This window comes from Prionailurus bengalensis, chromosome D1, assembly GCF_016509475.1.
Source record: "Prionailurus bengalensis isolate Pbe53 chromosome D1, Fcat_Pben_1.1_paternal_pri, whole genome shotgun sequence".
NCBI lineage: Eukaryota > Metazoa > Chordata > Mammalia > Carnivora > Felidae > Prionailurus > Prionailurus bengalensis.
This window is the reverse complement of record NC_057346.1, coordinates 82,986,767-83,005,298: the sequence shown is the minus strand read 5'-3', so window position 1 is coordinate 83,005,298 and position 18,532 is coordinate 82,986,767.

Genomic DNA, 18,532 nt, shown 5'->3' with positions numbered 1-18,532 from the left:
CTGGAGCTTGAGAATGGAAGGGGGGGCTGTTGGTCCTCAGTCCCCCAGGAATGGTTCTTAAATCTATTCTCCCTGCTTCTCCTCTGGTGCAAGACCTCGCTGTGGGTAAAAGGGCTAAGTATGACACTTCACAGCTGTGTCCTTAGTCTCTGAGGCCTAGGAAATTCCATCTGAGGGGAGTGAAGGGTCCTGCTTAGTTTATTAAGAAGAGAAAAAAGTTCTTCAAGATATCACCAAGCTGTGCTGGACCCTCTGGAACATAAACAATGAACATAAGGATAGTATGGGGCAACAGAAGCCAGCGGAAGACAAGGCCATTTAAAGCGGCAGAGGCCAGAGGAAATGACAGGTCAGAGGAGCAGGAGAGAAAGTGGGGCAGAGGTGGGCAGGAAGCACAAAGCAAATTGAAGCCAACGAGAAGTTTTATCAAAATGACGACATTTTCACGTTCCCTCAAATACATTCTGTGTTACCCCCTTCTCTTTAAGATGTACTTGGAAAAGCATGTACTTTGGAGTCAAACAGATACAAATTTCAGTTCTGACTCTGTCACCAGCTTGTCATTTTGGATAAATCACAGCATTTCTCTATGCCTTAGTTTTCTCATCTGTGAAAGGGATAAGCCAGCTTTGTGGGTCCATTTTGAACATTGTTTTGAGCAACGAGAATAAAAACGCCAGGGATTGCTTTTTTGAGCACCTGCCAGGTGTTTCACATACACGATTATCTTGCTCCATCTTTGTAACCACGCTTGAGATAAATATCTTTTTTCCTTATGGTAGATTAGGAAACAGCACCAGATGGGTTAAGAAATTAGCCCAAGGTAAGTGGCAAAACCAGGATTTTCAAAGTCAGGTTGAATCTGGCCCCAATATCCACGCTGTTTCCACTATCTTTCGCAATGTGAAGTATAGTGTCTGAGAGGTGGGGTCTTCAAAGCCGAAGCTTTCTTTTTTCCCCTCTTCCCTGCAATTCCCTTCCCTTTACCCTCCAGGTCTGGCTGGCATTCCACCTTCTTCCAGATCACCCTTGTCAAAGGTGATATATATACATATATTTTTTTTAAGATTATTTCTTTATTATGAGAGACAGCAAGTGAGCAGGGGAGGGGCAGAGAGAGAGGAAGAGAGGGAATCCCAAGCAGGCTCCACACTGTCAACACAGATCCCAGTGTGGATCTCAAATTCACACACCGTGAGATCAGGACCTGGGCCAAAATCAAGAGTCAATCGCTTAACTGACTGAACCACCCAGGCACCCGGAAAGTGATATTCTTTTAACTTTCATCAATGATGATCCATACAACTTGTAAGCTGCCTTTTGATTTCTCATCGACAGCCCATCTACTGAGGTCAGATAAAGCTGCTTCGAGCGCTTACTGTGATGTCTCTTTTCTCTAGTGCGTGTCTCTTTCTCACCCACCAGCTTGCAGACTTCCCATGAATGGATCTTGTTATTTTCTGTGTTCTCTACCCCTGGGGCCTCCCTGGTGCCTTGCACACCCTGGCCGAACTGAATGTGTTTAGCTCCTTCTCCACTTGTGTATTCAGAGCTGTAGGTGGGAGGACCTGGAACCTCTCCAGCTGCCTGACTTGGAGAGAATGGCCCCTGTTCAGGGGTCCCTGGTCCTCCCCCTCCCCTGGAACATGTTCTCTGGTTTTCCTGCCTGGGGGCCCGCAGTGACAGATCCCCTCACTTGTTTTCTGCCTCACAGGATTCACTGCTCAGACATACCCAGTAATAAATAACAACCTAGATGATTGTGTCGGGTAACTAATTGACTGTGTAACATAGGCTACCAGCCTCTGGGGCAGCACAGCATGCTGCTTGTAATTAATCACCCTCATCCCAGCCTGACTACCCAGCTATGTCGAATCACAGAACAATTAGGCATTTTCTGAGTGGGTTTCCCTGCCTGGGTTGGGGAGGTAGAAACATCCTACTAATGCAGCTTTCTGTAGGTCCTCAGAACCATATTGATTCTATGGGAATCAGTGCTGTGCCAGACACTGTGGTAAATGCTCATAGGAGTTGGCAAGATGAGAGAGAAATAATCTGTGCCCTCCAGGACCACATAACTAAATGGAAGATATAAAACAAAGTTGGGGTAAATATAATTTGAAAGGTGTCCTGTCAGGTATACAAACACATTCCTATGAGATAAGGGTGCATTTTGATTGAAAAAAGGATAAATTAGTAGCATGATGGGCAGAATCACAGCGCAGTGCAGTGGTTTTTGTTCAAATCACCCATGAGAGCGATTAGAAAATATAGATTTCCAAACCCTATCCAATACCTGTGGAATCTGGATCTCTGAAGAATGATGAAGTCAAAAATCTCCATCTGGGTGTTTGAGAAATCCTGACGCAAACATGGTTTAGGGCAGTTACCCAGCCTTATGTTCTGAAAGCTTTGACCCCCTCCCATAAGGATGGGTCACGACAGCTCTCCGAACAATGAAACCCCTCCACCCGAGCCTGCCCTTCAGTAGCTCTCTGAACCACGCATGCACATCCCACACAAGCTGGGTTCCTTTGGAGCTGGAAGTCAGAAGTTGTACTTGATTAGCTGCATGTGCTAGACCCGGACCTGGATTCTGAGGCTGAGGGGGCCATTTGAGAGCCGTGCACCATGAAGGAGGGAGAGGAATTGCTTCTATCCCTGAAAACTCTTTAGTTTCCGGTCCTAGTCCTTTATGAGAAATTTATACTTTTGGCAGTAACTCTCATGAGAATTTCTGTTTCCTTATAAGATGACTCCAAACTAAAATTTGCTTGCCTAAGTTCCCCTTCCTCATAGGTAATGCTGTTCATGGGAGAGAGAACCTCAACACTGGGGAGACTTCTGAGGCCAGCTATTCCAAGCCGGTCCCCCTGCAGGACTGATTGTGCCCACTCCACTCTACGTGAAATTGCTCAGCGTCCTGTTTGGCAGAGTAGATGCTTAGAAAAGCACCTGGGCCTTATTCCTTCTAAGAAAGCAAACTCAGTACCTCAACTATGGATGCTCCATTAGAAACTCCTCTTGTTACTGGGCCCAAATATTCCCCCCTATAAATTTTTGTCATTAGATCTCCTCTCTGAAACCAAACAGACTCATTCGATCCCCTTTTCATCATAATAGTAAACAAGTATTTTAAGATGGCTCTCTGTATTCTCCTTCTTTGGCCCAAATATCTTGTCTACTCAGCTGTTCCTTCCGTGTTCTCTACTCCAGATCCTTCACCATTCTGGTCCCTCTCAAATTGGTTATCCCAGTTTGCCAATGTTCCTCTTAAAGTACAATGTCTGAAGCTAGAGATCCCAAGGATGTCATCTCAATTACTGCCATATCTGTGTGTTTTATAGTCTTTTGAGGCAAGATAAATTTGCAGGTTCAGATGTTTATAGAGTCCTTTAGAGTCTCCTTTGCCTTCCACAACAATCTTGTTTCCTTGTTCCATTTCACAGATTGACCTAGAATAAAGACTGGGGCAATTGAATGTTTTGCACAAAGTCACAAAAAGTGGTGGAGTCTGGTTGTTATGAACTACATTGCATTCCTCCCAAGGACCAGCTGTTGAAGTCCTCAGACCCAGCATCTCAGAATGTGACTGAATTTGATGATAGGGCCTCCTTAAAGAGATAATTAAGGTAAAATGAGGTCATATGACTGGGCCCTAATCCAATATGACTGGTGTCCTTATAAAAAGAGTAGATTAGGACACAGACACAGAGAAAGACCCATGTGAGGAAACACAGGAAGAATATGGCCAGCTGCAAGCAGAGGAGCCTCAGAAGAGAGCAACAGTGCCAAGACCTTGATCTTGGACTCCACAACGGTGAGGAATAAATTTCTGTTATTTAAGTCACCCAGTCTGTGGTACTTTGTTATTGCAGCCCCAGCAAAGTAATACACAGATCTTGAACCTCGTCCTTAGATTTCAGTTGCCAAGACTTCTTCGCTTTACTACAGTCTCTTGGCCAGGTTTCCTTCCCGGACTATCTTCTTCTCAGAGCATGTTGAAGGCATTAAAAAATCCCAGCTAAAATCTATCCTGAGCCGAACCTCTCTCTGTTAATGTAAACATGGCACACAGCCTCTGAGGGTTGATAAAAGAGAGCCTTTGGATTCAGGTTCAGGCACAGGGCAAACATAGACAGGAGAAAAAGGGTGAACTGGGTGAGCCAGACCTTGTTGCCTTGGGTCCATTTGGGTCTTCCATGATGGAACATGTGCCCAAACAGAGCTACAGCACCAAGGAAGATGCCAAGTCATAAAACATCTAGATCGAGAACATGAGAGACAAACTCTAGAGCTAGAGGCAGTAGAGTGACATGGTTTTATGTCAGCTCTGGAGATTGTTTGCATTTGACTCTTGGCCCTACCATTTGAGAATATTGCTTGTTTGTGTGGGGCCTCACCTTTTGTATTTATAAAATGGGGGAATACCTTTTTTATAGGGCTTTATAGGATTACATGAAGAATGTATATGAGGTTCTTTAGGACATGCCTAGTACACATAGTTTTACTAATCTTGTACTTATCTTACGTATACTTCTCTTCTGTTCACTATGTACCAGTGTTCTAAGCACTACACATTAGTTCTCTTGTCTACTTAAGGTGAGGGCAATTGTAATCCCCACTTTACAGGTGGAGAAAATGAGCCATAGGGAAGTGACTTATTCAAAGTAAGTGAGAGAGTTGAGATACAATCTTTGAATTGGCTCCAGACTCCATCCTCTAAACCACTAAACTACATGGCACTCAGCAAGTCTTTGTTGTTGTTGTTGTTGTTAGATATGTAACCTATGAGCAAGTCCTTTGGTCTCTCTGAGCCCCGGTTTCCTTATCTGTAAATTGGAGATAGCACCAAGAAATATTGTAAGATAATGCCTGAGGACAATATAATATAGTATGGAAAACATACATAGTATTCAAAAAAAGTTCTTTCTTTCTGTCTTTTCACTTCTTGAGATCTCCTTAAACTTCTTTCTGTGTTTATAGGAACCTCCCCAGCCCAAGGAGGCAGAGACTAATCTAGCATAAAACCTGACTTATCTCTAGTTGCTTATAGCCCAGCTTTATGGTCCAAAGGCTGTATTGTCTGTCCTTTGCCCCTCGGACACTTTAATTTCAGGGGGTTACTGAGTATTATTCCACCCGTCTCCCAATCTGGAATGCCCTCAAGGCCCACTTTGACAGGAAGACTCTTCTCGTTCTAAAGGGTGTGTCTTCCCATTTACTGCATTTTTGTTTAGATGGGAAACTTCTGAAATGACTGGAATGCTCTTTAAAAACACTCTCAATTCTCATTTGTCTGCTCAAATTTTTCATCCTGCAGACACACCCATATCATTCAAAGTGGCTTTAATGTTGGCAATTTACAAAGGACCCCAGAGTCGTTCACTGCCGCTTTTATAATTGTCCAGGCTTTCATGGGACGGTTTAAAGATGAAAACAATGTGCTAGTCATATCATTTGTACCAGATTTTACCAGTCTGGTCTGATCTGAGAAGAGAGAGGGCTAACTGGTTTGGGGCATGACTATATCACATATACAGATTCATTGGCGGGCTCATTGCCTCATTTCCCTTCCCATCTACTGCCTCCAAGCAATCAATTGCCGGAAGACCAGGATTCTAGTTCCCTTGTTTTCCTTACAAGTTCAGTGATGATTTAAATCAGGAGTCAGAAAATGTTTTCTATAAGGGCCTAGACATTAAATTTTTTAGGGTTTATGGGCCAGATGTTCTGTATCTCAAACTGTTTAACTCTACCGTTGTTAGCAAAAGCAGCCATAGATAATACATATATGAATAGGCATCGGTGTGTCCCCAAATTTTTTTATTTGAAAAATAGGCAGCAGGGGTGCCTGGGTGGCTCAGTCAGTCAAGCGTCCGGCTCTTGGTTCTGGCTCAGGTCATGATCTCACAGTTGGTGGGTTTGAGCCCTGCACTGGGCTCTGTGCTGGCAGCTGTGGAGCCCACCTAGGATTCTCTGTCTCCTTCTCTTTCTGCCCCTCTTCCCATTCGCTCTCCCTCTCTCTCTCTCTCTCAAAATAAATAGACAAACATGTAAAAAAATAAATAAAAAATAGGCAGCAAGATGGACGTGGGTAGGTGACATCTAATTGAAATAATAGTGAAAAGCACCCTCACTGCAGAAAGTTTGCGGAAGGACAGACATGCACCCCAAGAAGCAGCAGGCAGTATATTGTAGGGGTCAGTCAAGTCGGCCTGCCCGAGCCAGGGTTCTGGGACCGCCTTGCGCAGTAACTTAATGTCCTCAGACGCCAGCTGCTTTATCTGTAAAATAGGCATAATCATACTATGTTCCTCATGGTGCTGATGGGAGAGTTGAACGAGATGATCAAGCACTTTGTGTTTGTTAGCGGTCACGGCAAGGCCACAGAGCACGGTGCGGCAGTGAGCACGGACTCAGAGGCCTGGCTCTGCCCCTGATGACCTGAGGCAGAGGGCGGTTACTGTGCTCAGCTCCATCTGTAACAGTCGCTGTCTTACTAGGATATTGTCTTAGGCACTTCAGGCCGCTGTAACAAATATCCCATAGACTGGTGGCTTATAAACAATAGAAATTTATTTCTAACAGGTCTGGGGGCTGGAAGTCTAAGACCAGGCTGCCCGGGTGGTCAGGTGCTGGTGAGGGCGCTCCCCCAGGCTGCAGACTGTGGCTTCTCATTGTGTCCTCACATGGCAGAAAGAGGCTAAGATTGTTCTCTGGGGCTCTTTGTAAGGAATTGAGCCCATTCACAGGGGCTCCACCCTCATTACCTAATCTCCTCCTAAAGTCCTCACTTCCTAATACCATCCACACTGGGAACTAGAATTTTAACACAAGCATTTTGCAGGGACACAGGCATTCAGTCCATACAGGGCTATGAGGATTAAATGAGTAAATACATGCAAAATGCTTAGAAGAGACCCTGGTATATTGTAATTGTTTCCAATGCTACTTCTTAAAAATTACTAGTATGTTATTGAGAAATGACTATTCTATACCCTGAGGTAATCACTGTTAACACTTTGGAATATTTCCTTTTAGCAAGTTTATATGGTTATCACTGCACTATTTTTGTATACATAATTTATTTTCTTTATTTGACATCGTATGTTATCACTTTCCCATTTGATTAAAAGCCTTTTGCTAAAAGACCATTTTAGTTGCTCTATTACAGTCTACAGAGTGGGTTTGCCTTAATCTCCTTAATCTTTGCCCTAGGTTTGAGTATGTTGGTGGTTTCCAGTTATTGTTATCTTAAATAATATTGCTACAAATGTCTTGGGCACACAGCTTTTTGCAGATTTTTGGATTCTCTCCTCAGGACAGTTTCCCCAAAGTGGAACTGCCAGGTAAAAGAATATGCATATTTTTAAGTTACTGTATATGTGTGCTCAAATTACTTTCCAAAATGAAGGCACCAATTTACAGCACTTGTTTGACCTTGAGCAGTTTGCATAGCATGTGCATTCACCAGACACCAATTTCCTCATCTGTCAAGTGAGGGTGCTACAACTTGCGTGGTCTACTTTGTACAATTATTGTGACATTCCGAGTGTATATAGACATGCTTTGGAAACTGCCGTGAGATCTATCCCTGTAGTCATTTCTTATTGGTGACAGCATCTGATGTAGCATTGACAGCATCTGACTGAGCCAAACATGATCCTCTTCTGGGCAGCTGAGCCTACCTGTGGTGCAAACCATGGTGGTCACATCTGATTCAATTAAGATGGCAAGACATTGCGACCCAGACCAGCCTTTCAGCACTAGCCACAGTGAGCGGCCATTGCCATGATTTCATGACTTGACTACTGTTTTGATTTAGGCTCCCCAAAGAGGAGCACTGCTCACTTAATAAAAATGGCGTACAACATTTTCCCAAAAGGGAAACAAACTAACACAATGGCCCAGAATAAGCACCCTTTCCACTTCTGTAAGTATGGGTGCTTATGAGTTTTGCATACTTTATCACGTGCCAACATACAAATCACCATCAGGTCAGCCAAAGTACTTGTAGAAGCACCAAACTTTGAACAAAGAGACCTAAGCTTGGATCCCACAACTATGACAACTTTGTTTGACTTTGAGCAAGTTGCTTCTTTTCTCTGAGCTTCATTTTCATGACATTTAAAAGAAGGATATTCATACTAACCTTACAGAATTCTTGGGACACTTAATTAAGATTTATATGTCAAAGCACAAATTAAAAATTTAGCAAACTGCCACATAGTAGGTGTTCAATAAAGGATAATAAAATATAAGTATGTCAAAGCATACTTATAGAGAAGGAAAGAAGGAAGCAAGGAAGGAAGAGAGAGAGAAAGGGAGGGAAGGAAGGCGAGAGGGAGGAAGGAACAAAGGAAAGAAAGAAAAGGAAAGAAAGAAGGGAAACAGAAAGTGAGAGAAATAAAGAGAACAAAGGAGAGAGAGAAACCAAGAGAGAGACAAGGAAAGAGAGAAAGAGGGACTGAGAGAGAAGGGAGATGAACAAGAAAAGGAGAAGGAAAAGCAGACCTAGAAGACTACAGAATGCAGAGGAAATGCATGGAAAGCAGAGTTTCTGGCCTTAGCTGCCAGCACTAATTAGAACGTCCTATAGAGCACTTTTCCTCGAAGAGAGGAAGGGCAACATGTCACATACCATAAGGTGCATATACATGAGTAAATAAATTGCCAACCAATACATTTTTAAAGGGAGCCCATTATGCTTATTTATTGAAGCTTTCAAGTGTTATGTCGGATGCTGCAATGAAGTAAATTATTAAGCATCTCTGTATCTACTCCGAAAAATATCATGGCTTCTTTTGAGCTTTGTTTCTATTTCACTCTGAGTCCTTCTTTTGGGGCCCTTAGAGCAATTCTTTATATTTACCACTTGAGCTCCTCTTAAGAAAGTGTCAGAGACTACCCACTTCCAGTGTTCATAGGAACTCTGGGACACACAAGCTCTCAGTGTGTGGTTGATATGAATGTTGAACATCAAAGTAATGTTCATCACCTTTATGCTCCTGGGCCCCTTTCCCCTTTCTCCCTGTTCCCCCATTTGTCTACCCCCTTCTCTCAGTTTCTCCTCCAAGAAGATTTGTTTTCTTTCCGAAGCCAGACGTTGGAAATAGCTGACCTGAAGTTTGAAGGCAACAGGAGTTATCAGTCATATGATCGCTTCCCCAACCTGCAGAGATTTCACTTTCAAAGTGAAGGCAAAAATAACTACACGACTCAGTCAAATGAAAGCAAATGAAAGGGCTAGAAAATTAGAAAAGGTTCCAACTCTATTTTTATAAATGCTCTCGCTCATTGATTTCAGTGAATTCAAGTTTACTTTCCAATTCTATCATCCCCAGCTCCCCTGCGTGGAACTCGGCGGGGAAGGAGAGTGGGCTTCAAAGCCACACAGCGGCTTCAGAGCCTGGCTTCACCACTTTGGTGCAGGATGTCTGTGGGCAAGGGACTCCGCCCCTCCAAAGCTCAGCTTCCTCAAATGCAAAAAGGGGATATTAGCAGGACTTATCTCATTAGATTATAGGGAGGATGAAAGAGTGCCTGTGTCAAATCACAGCGTACTGCCTCACTTTTCCCTATGTGCTGACACTTCTCTGCATAGAGAATTCTGTCCATCCTTCAAGGCACAGTTCAAATGCCACTTCCCAAGTGAATTGTTCCCTGACCCACCTCTGACATATCATTAGTTACCTACACATCTCACATGTCACCTACTCAGACCCGGAGTTCTCTGTGTCCTAGGCCCCAACACCTATTATTTTTAACCCAGGGAGATGGAAACATGGGTCCATCCATAGGTCAATGTTCCTAGTCTAACCAACTCATTTAGCAGAGCAGCGACACTTAAGAACTTGAATGGCAAAGCGGGCTAATGCTCTTGGTGGGAAGGCAGGTGAGCATTTATCAAACATGAGAACTGACATCTCATTTTCTCTGCTTGGGTTCTGCTAAGGTGATCTTTTTGATGGACCTAGGCTTTATCCCCTCAACTGGAGTATAAGCGTTTTGAGAGCAGAGATCATATCCTATGCTTCCTGATCTCTCCCCTTAGTATCTGGCATAGTGTTTGCGGTAGATTTACTAAGTGCATTTCAACCCAATTTCTTGAGATATCTGGAATGTCAGAGAAAAAGTACTTGTTAAGCAAAGAGGCAAACTTGGATGCAATAATGCATAGGATTTGTTCAGGAAGACAATCACAGCACTTGTCATAACATGAAAACAATCCCAGGCAAACGTTTCCATTAAAGGTAAGTTTACGTTGCCTTTTCATTCACGCCTTCACCCAGCAAATATAACGTGATAGCCTCAGGTCTCTGCTGTCAAAAGTTTATACTCAAGGTGAAGAGGGAAAGTCTCTAGACCCACAAAAATGATCCTGGCAACAGTTCCTAGATTAATGAAAATGAGATGCCAGCTCTTGGGCTTGATAAATGGTATGACTCATCTCAGATTAGGTTGGGTTCTCATTAGCTGGTCACAAGTCTGTGTCCCTCATTCATCTAGGAGCTATTCAAGGGCAAGAGCCATGCATTAATCATCTTTCTATTGCAATGTGTAGAACAGTGCTTGGCATTCATTCATTCATGGATTCATTCACTCATCACATTTTTAATAAGCATCTACTATGTGCCAGGCATAGTAGGTGTCCATCTTAACTCAACTCCTCCAAGGCCTCTGTCCTAAAGCACATCAAGGTCCATTTCAAGTGAATGTCATTTTAATTTAACCCAATTGAACTACACATTCTAAAAATCCCCTGCTATGCATTAGACATTAGTGATACAGCAAATCAGATGAACACAATTCTTACCCTCAAAAGCCTTTCAATTCAGGGGTGTCTGGGTGGCTCAGTTGTTGGGCATCAGACTCTTGATTTCAGCTTAGGTCATGATCTCACGGCCCGTGGGTTTGAGCCCGGTGTTGGGCTTTGCACTGTCAGCACAGAGCATGCTTGGGATCCTTCTCTCTCTTCATCTCTCTCTCTCTCTCTCTCTCTCTCTCTCTCTGCCCTTCACCCATTCTCTCTCTCTCCCTCTCTCTCAAAGTAAACAAATAAACATTTTTTAAAAAAGGCTTTCAGTCTAGCATGGGAAGACAGGCGCCAAATGAGCAAAAGATATTCTAGGGGACATCTGCATTTACACACTCAAATCCAACTGTCCTTTTCCTGGTCCCTTCTCACAACTTGCTCTGCTGTGTGACTCAGCTCAGTTTATGCCTCTCCTGTTCCCTCCAGCCTGACCCACCTTCTGGCCTTCCTGTACCAGCCCTCTCCCTGAGTCCCTCTTGGTTTGCCAAACTAGGAGCAGTCTTTAAGGTAAACAAGTCAGTTCAACTTGGCTCTGAAGCCCTCTCCCACTCACTTGCCCCCAGGGTGTGGCCCCCAAGCCTGCCTACAAAGCAGCGTGTGGTAGGACACACTCACTTTGGAGTTGCTAAATGAAGGCATGAATGAAGAGGCAGTCTAACTTTTCTGTCAGCAGAGAGGTTTGCCAGGGGTCACCCTTCATGTTATGATAAGTCTAAGTGCCGCAATTGTCTTCCTGGCTATAGAGCCCTTCTAAGCACTCGTGCATGAGGGGGAGGAGTGCTTAAAAAACCATTTTAATTAGGCAATTATGACAATTAAATATTTGAGACTCAAGGCTCCTAATCCTTATTTGATTTCCACTTTAATTTTCTAATAATGCACGTCTCTGTTCTCATTGTAATCTTCACCTTTGAATTTGTGGGGAATTCATTTGCTGGGGATAATTGCTTCTCCGTGAGGCTCTCCCTTGTCACGTTCACAATGATCTAACAGTGAGGGGAGGGGAGACATAAGCTTACTGTCATGAGAACAGTTTTTTTAAAGACTGGTGAATACTAGCCTTCTCATTATGTCCCATTAGAGACAATGAAATAAAGGGACCACAAGAGGAAAGGATAGCTCTGGACATTCTGATCAGAGATTATGTCAGCGACTTTCCTCTTTGTCAGAGTCCCTGAACTCAAGATGGAACTAGGAGAGGCCAAGAAGAGGAGAGATGGCAACAAACACTGAATACCTACTAAGCGTCAGACTCTGCACTGGACACTTTGCAGACACAGCTCGTTGGGTTGTCATAACAACCCAGAGAGGTAGCTCTTGTTTTCCACATTCTACAGAGAAGGCTCCAAGAGCATCTTGTCCAGAGCGATTCAGCCAATTATCAACCAAGCTCCAATCCAGGTGTTCCTGAGCCCATAGCCTATGTTCCCTCAACCCCACTGGGCCACCTCCATTGGTCTTGACTGCAGAAGCTGTGTGACTTCAAGCAAGTTACTTAACCTCTCTGAGCCTCAGTTTCTTCATCTGTAGAGAGAAACTTCTCCATGAGAATTAAAGTATATAAAACACTTGGCACTGGATACATAGTATTTTTGAATTCAAAGGAGAATCACTGTTACTACCATTCTTTATCAGAACAGGGTCTTGGGACCTTGTAGGCATCTGAAGCACTAGGAAGTAGCAATGTGATACGGAGACAAAGGGCAGGCTTCCGACTGGTTGGAGTTGAGCACCATAGGCCTCTTGCACCTGCAGACCACAGATGGCTCTCAGTGTAGGCTCTCCTCTGGCATAGGCTGGGAAGCAGGGACAGGAGCTGAGCTGCTACAGGAACTGGTGGGAGTAAGGGAGGACAATATCTGGTTCCCAGAGGGTAAACTTGGGGTCCCAGACAACTCAAGGAGCAGGGACTCCAGCAGTGGTACAGAGTGAGGCTATGAGACAGGGATCTGCGTACTAAGACTCTAGGGTTCGAGGAAAATTTTGGTTACAGGAGCAAGACCCTAATTCAATCTGTTGGTCCACCACCGACTGGCCATCACCTGGGCTTCAGGTACTGGGCTGGGGCTGAGGATACAGCAGTAAACAAGATAGAATGACTGCCCTCAAAAAGCTCCAGGATTAGGAGGCGGGAGAGTCAGGCACATTAACAAATTTCTGTAATACAAGATGATAAATAACTCTCGCAGAAACATATATATCAAAAGCCTCAGGAAGAATGAGAGCAGCAGTTGCTAGAATCACCAGCATTTAGTTGTTAGAACTAGGACATTAAAGTCAGAGACTGATGAGTAGCCGAGGTGCCAAACACTGCATCGAGCTCCTTAAAATCACCCCTCCCTACTTCAGCTGGAAACAGGCCCGCAGGGAGAGGAGCTGAAGCCCTAAGCTGGGGGAGTGGGGGCTGGGGAGGATGGGAGTGATGGGGTGGCAGCTGGTCTTGGTGGGTGACCCTCCGTCCCCCACACTCTTCCCTAATAATGCTTCTACAAACGCCCTCACGCCTACTTGGCTACATCCCTTCCTCCTACAAATACCATGGCAGAGGTGAGGCCTTTGATCTTCACAGAGCTCTCAGTGCCCATTGTGACTGGAGCACTGAAAATATTTACAAAGCCACCAGATTGATGGCTCCATGTCAGGTCTCCCTTAGATCAAATATGGAATGTTGGCTTTGTAAATCACCACGCGTAGCACCAAGAATGGACAAGAAGCCTGCATGACATCAAAGACATTTCCTGTGTCTGCAAATCATGTGTGTTTTCTGGAGTACAGGATGTGATGGTAGCAATAAACACACGCACAAGCAGATGTGTGTGTGTGTGTGTGTGTTTCATAGGCATGTGACCACATATTTGGGCTCCCAGCTACACCTCTGCACTCACGTGCTCTTTATTTCAGATACACACAAGCACACACACAGACACATGTAAACGCAGTCCCAGTGATCCCAGCTGTTATTGTGGCATTTGGCTGGGACTGGCAGATGGAAGTCCATCCTAAACCCAGCAGCCATCTTCACTCAAATGCCGCGTTCAGTGCAACTTTAAAAGCACAGCAGGCTCATTACGATGCTATTACCTGCAGAGATGGGTGTGATCAGCCCAGCCACAGGGGCAGTGGAGCCTGCCTGCCTGTCTGCAGCGGCCCGCCCAACACCTCCTTAGGGGAAACTGTGGTACTGAGTCTCCACACCTGAGATCAATCGCTCCCTAGCTGCCCTCCTGTTTTACCATCTGAACTCCATAGTCTGTGCATTTGGGGCAAGAGCCTTAAACTTAATGCCGGGACCCCTGAGTTCTATTCTTTCCTCTGTCCCCGCCTTGCTTTGCAGTCTTCATGGGACACTTCCTATCTCAACACTGCCTGATCTACAAAATCGGGTCCAGATCTACAATTGGTCTAGATCTAAACTGTTCACCAAAAACTACTGAGGAATTTATAGAAGTAAGCAAAATATAGATTCATGGGCTCCAGACTTCCTAAGTCCAAATCTCCCTGAGCAGGACCCAGGAATACACGGTTTCACAAATTCCCAAAGAGATTCTCATACAGATCTGTGAGATAAGGAACACAGGATTATATGTTTCTAAAACACCTTTTCAGCTGCCTCTGATTTTCTAAACGCAGCTCAGCCAAACGCTTTCCACTAACATGAGAGCATGTCTATGGGGTTTTCTTGAGATGCTCTGTATTAGTTATTTATTACTGCATAACAAATGATCCCCAAACTTGGTGGTTTAAAACTACAATGAATATTTATTATCTCTCATGGTTTCTGTGGGTTAGGAATTTGAGAATGGCTTGGTGGGTGGTTCTGGCTCAAGGCCGTGATGAAGTTACCACCAAGATGTGGGCTATAGTCATCTGAAGACTTGACTGGGGCTGGAGAATTCACTTCCAAGATGGCTCCCTAACATGGTTTGCATCTTAGTGCTGGTTATTGGCAGAAAGCCTTGGCTCCTCTCCACGTGGTCCTTTCCAGAGGGCTGCTTGAGTGTTCTTAAAATATGGTAGCTGACATCCCTAAGAACAAGTGATCCAAGAGACCAAGGTGGAAGCCATGATGCCTTTGGAAGTCACACTTTATACCTCTGCAACAATCTATTGGTCACACGAATCATCTCTGGCTCAATGCAGAAGGAGAAGACATAAGAGTATGAATACTATGAGGATCACTGGGGGCTTTTTGAGGAAGAAGCTTGGTAAAGGCCAGGCCTTAGGTTGGAGACATGTGGACATCATACACTAATGGCACTAAAAAGATGCCCCTATGCTAACCTACCAGCTTCACTCTGAGCTCAAAAATCCCCACAACTTTCACAGGTCTGCTTAAGAGATCACACAGGAGTCCCTAAATTGTGTTTATCTGCCTTTTGACTTTATATACACATCCAAGAGGGCAGGGCCTCCTGTCTGCAAACACAGCCCTTGTTAGAAGCTCATTCTGTACCCTCCCCTAAATCTTTACAGAAAGGGAAACCAAACATCGTCTCTATTTCCCTACTCTTTTGTCAATCTTTTGCACTCCCCTGGTCTTACCTAGAGATTTTGCCCTGGGGCCCTTACCAGGTTAAATATTTGATTTAACCTTCATAATAACCTTGACAGCTTGATATCTTTATCCTCACTTATGGGCGAGGAAACAGACTCAGAGAGATTACATGACTTTACAAAGTCACACAGCCTTTCAGGGGTGAAATTCCAGGCAGCTTGGCTGCAAACCCCTGGCAGAGATGACTAAGTCTGAAACAAGGCTTTCAGCTGCCTTGGCATCAGCAGACCACCCACCCAGCATCCAAAGGGAGCACCAATGTCTCCCCCACAGGGAGGTTCACCAGAAGCCTCTCCGGGGCCACAGGTCACAGGTAAGGAAGTGGTTTAGAGTTCCTCCAGGGCAATGGAGCTCCCCACACAGGCTGGCCCCTAGATCTGGTGGCTGGAGGGTCCTCGGTCGCCCATCTTTGAGGGGTCAGGGCAGAGATCATGCCCTCTTGAAACCAGAGAGCCCCGCTCTGCTGGGGCCACGTGTGTCAATGTGCTAATGTTTCAGGATTGCGACTCAGTCTCTCACTTTGACACAACCTCCCAGAGCAATCATTGCAAAGCGATACCTGCCGGCTGCCCTCCGATTATTTTACAGCCCTCCCCATCTCCAGCTGCACCAGCCTCTCCTCTCTGGTTTCTTTTCCCTCTCTGTTTCTGGCAGGTGGAGGGGGTTAGGACAGAGGGGTCGGAAAGGGGGAAGGAATTAGTATCTCTTTCTGTCACCCCCCGGCTTCTCCAGCCTGGGTCCCCTCTCGGATGCTGCACCCACACCGTGCCAGGCATTGTGCTGGCTGTCTGGCACATACATGGTACACCAAATCCCACAGCAGCCCTAAGAAATGGTTGGGGAAGGGGCACTTTTCCAGCTGCCTGGTTGCTCACCGCATGCCCTGAAGAGAAGAAAGGCTCAGGCTGGCAAGTTGCAGGAGGCCCTAGAGATCACTCTCTCCCAGTGACTTCACTTGGTGGTGGCTGGGAGTCTCCTCTCCCAAAGCCACATGGCTTCAGAGCTGCATGGCCAGGCTGAGAAGCCGGTTTTTCCTTCCCTTGGCTCAGGGTCTTTCTATAACCCCAGGTTGCTTGGCATGGGCCCTGTCATTAGAATCGTATCTGTGGAGAACAGTGAGGAAAGTTAAGGGAAGCAGGGCTATGTAGAGTAAATTTATGAAAAAATATATTTGAACATGTATTAGAAAAAGCAACCAGCACATCAAACCCACAATTATTTTGGAGTTTGGGGTTAGGATGTGACAAAATGTATTAAAGTGAATGAAGGAGGTGGAGTTTCATTTGAAAAAAAAAAATATTAAGCTATAAGGTCAGCATGTGAGGATATGGAAAAAAAAAAACATGAAAATAGCAAACAAATAACTGAAGTTAGGAAAATGCCAGGGCATGGGATTAGAGCCACACGACTTGGATACAAATCCCAACTGTGTACCAGCTGCCTGATCTTGGGAAAATCTAACCTCTATTTCCACTTCTATAAAATGAAAACAGTAGCAGAATTATCGTGAGACCCAGATTGCATAAGGCGCATCAGTCCTACAGAATTGCTCTCTTTTCAGGAGTGTGCTAAGAGTGAAGGCCAATCTGAGGTGGGTACTCAGGGTTCAGGGTACAGTGGGTCTCTGGAATGTCAAGTTTGCACTTGGTATAACGTGAGCTGTGGGAACCACAGAGATGGTGACGGGGCTGGTCCTGAGCTGATCTGGTTGCCATGGAGCTGGTGGAAGATGACTCAGGAAGTATGCAGGGATGGAGCAGGGTGGATCCCAGAAAGCCAGCAAGTGGGCGTGGCCCTCATCTAGAGAGAGAAAGTGAGGGTCTGGACTGTGATATACACAGGCCTGGGAAAGGATTCAGCCAAGTGGTAGGGTGGACATGGCAGCAGTGGGGCAGCCACGGGGTGTAGACATCCATGTGGATAAGTGAGGCCAGGGCACCAGGTGCCCAGACAGACCTCGGGAAAGCCAGCCCTCCTGGCAGCTGATGACTTGGACCGTGTAGCGTGATGCTGAAGAGCAAGAGACCTGAGGTCAGACTGCCTAGATTTAAACCCCAGGCCACCTTCTCTGGGTGTTAGCTTCTTTACCTATAATATGGGAGAATAATTCTACCTACTCTATAGGGTTGTTCTAAGGATGAAGTGGGGTGATGCGTGGGAAACATTCAGTTCATAGCATATAAGTATTCTGCAAGTGTCATCTCTGCTTTTTTACCAGTACCTAGCTCCCGGCAAATAGGAGGTGCTTAGTAAATTGTGTTTAATGAATGCCTGAGTTAACTATTTACCACTGAGCACATCAGGCCTCAGCCTTGCTTAGGCAGAAGTGCTAATCCTGCTGCATTTGACTAAAGAAGACACTGAAACTGACCAGGATGACCCAGCGTCTGAGACAAAATGCGCCCGGGGTTTCAACCATATCTTCTCTGGGATGCCTTGTAGATGACCTGACATCCTGCTTTTCTGGAATCACAGGTTCTTGGAGAGACTCAGCGTCCTTAGAGCTGTTGTTAACCACTCATCATACAGATGGAGTTCAGAGAAGCCTGTGCCTTGCAGGGAATCAGCAACAGGGCAACAGCAAGGACCTGGATTGTTCGCTCCCAGCCAGAGTTCTTTCAAAAATGCCAAATGGCTTTCTTTCCAGGTGTCATCTGCTCCAGAGAGCTGGATTCAGGCCTGGCTCCCTCCCTCTAGTAGCCACAGACAGCTGGAGTTCCTCCTTCCCTGGATCCTTCCAGCAGGAAGCCTTGTTTGTTTTCTGATTTTGAATAGACTGGACACCCTAGTCACAGACCTCAGAGGGTTTAGGGAGGAGAGAGAGTGTTTTGCAAATAGAAAATACAAATCCAGGCCCAGCAGGAAGCGAGTGCCTACTGCTTGCCCTTGTTCTATGGGGAAAGGAGGGGAGTAAAGGGCCTGAGTTGCACCTGCAGAAAGAATCTAGTTAGATGACTGGCAGGTCCTGGATCTGACCGAGGCCTGACTGGGGAGGGGAGGCTTGGGGGGAGGGCAAGCTGCAACCAATAAGATTATACATTTTAATATTTATTAAGATTCCCCAGCACCACTCTCCATAGTAACTTGATCTAGGACGGAAGTGAGAACCTGCATTTTTATCAGGCACCCTAGTTAATTCTGATCACCTGTTCTGCAGA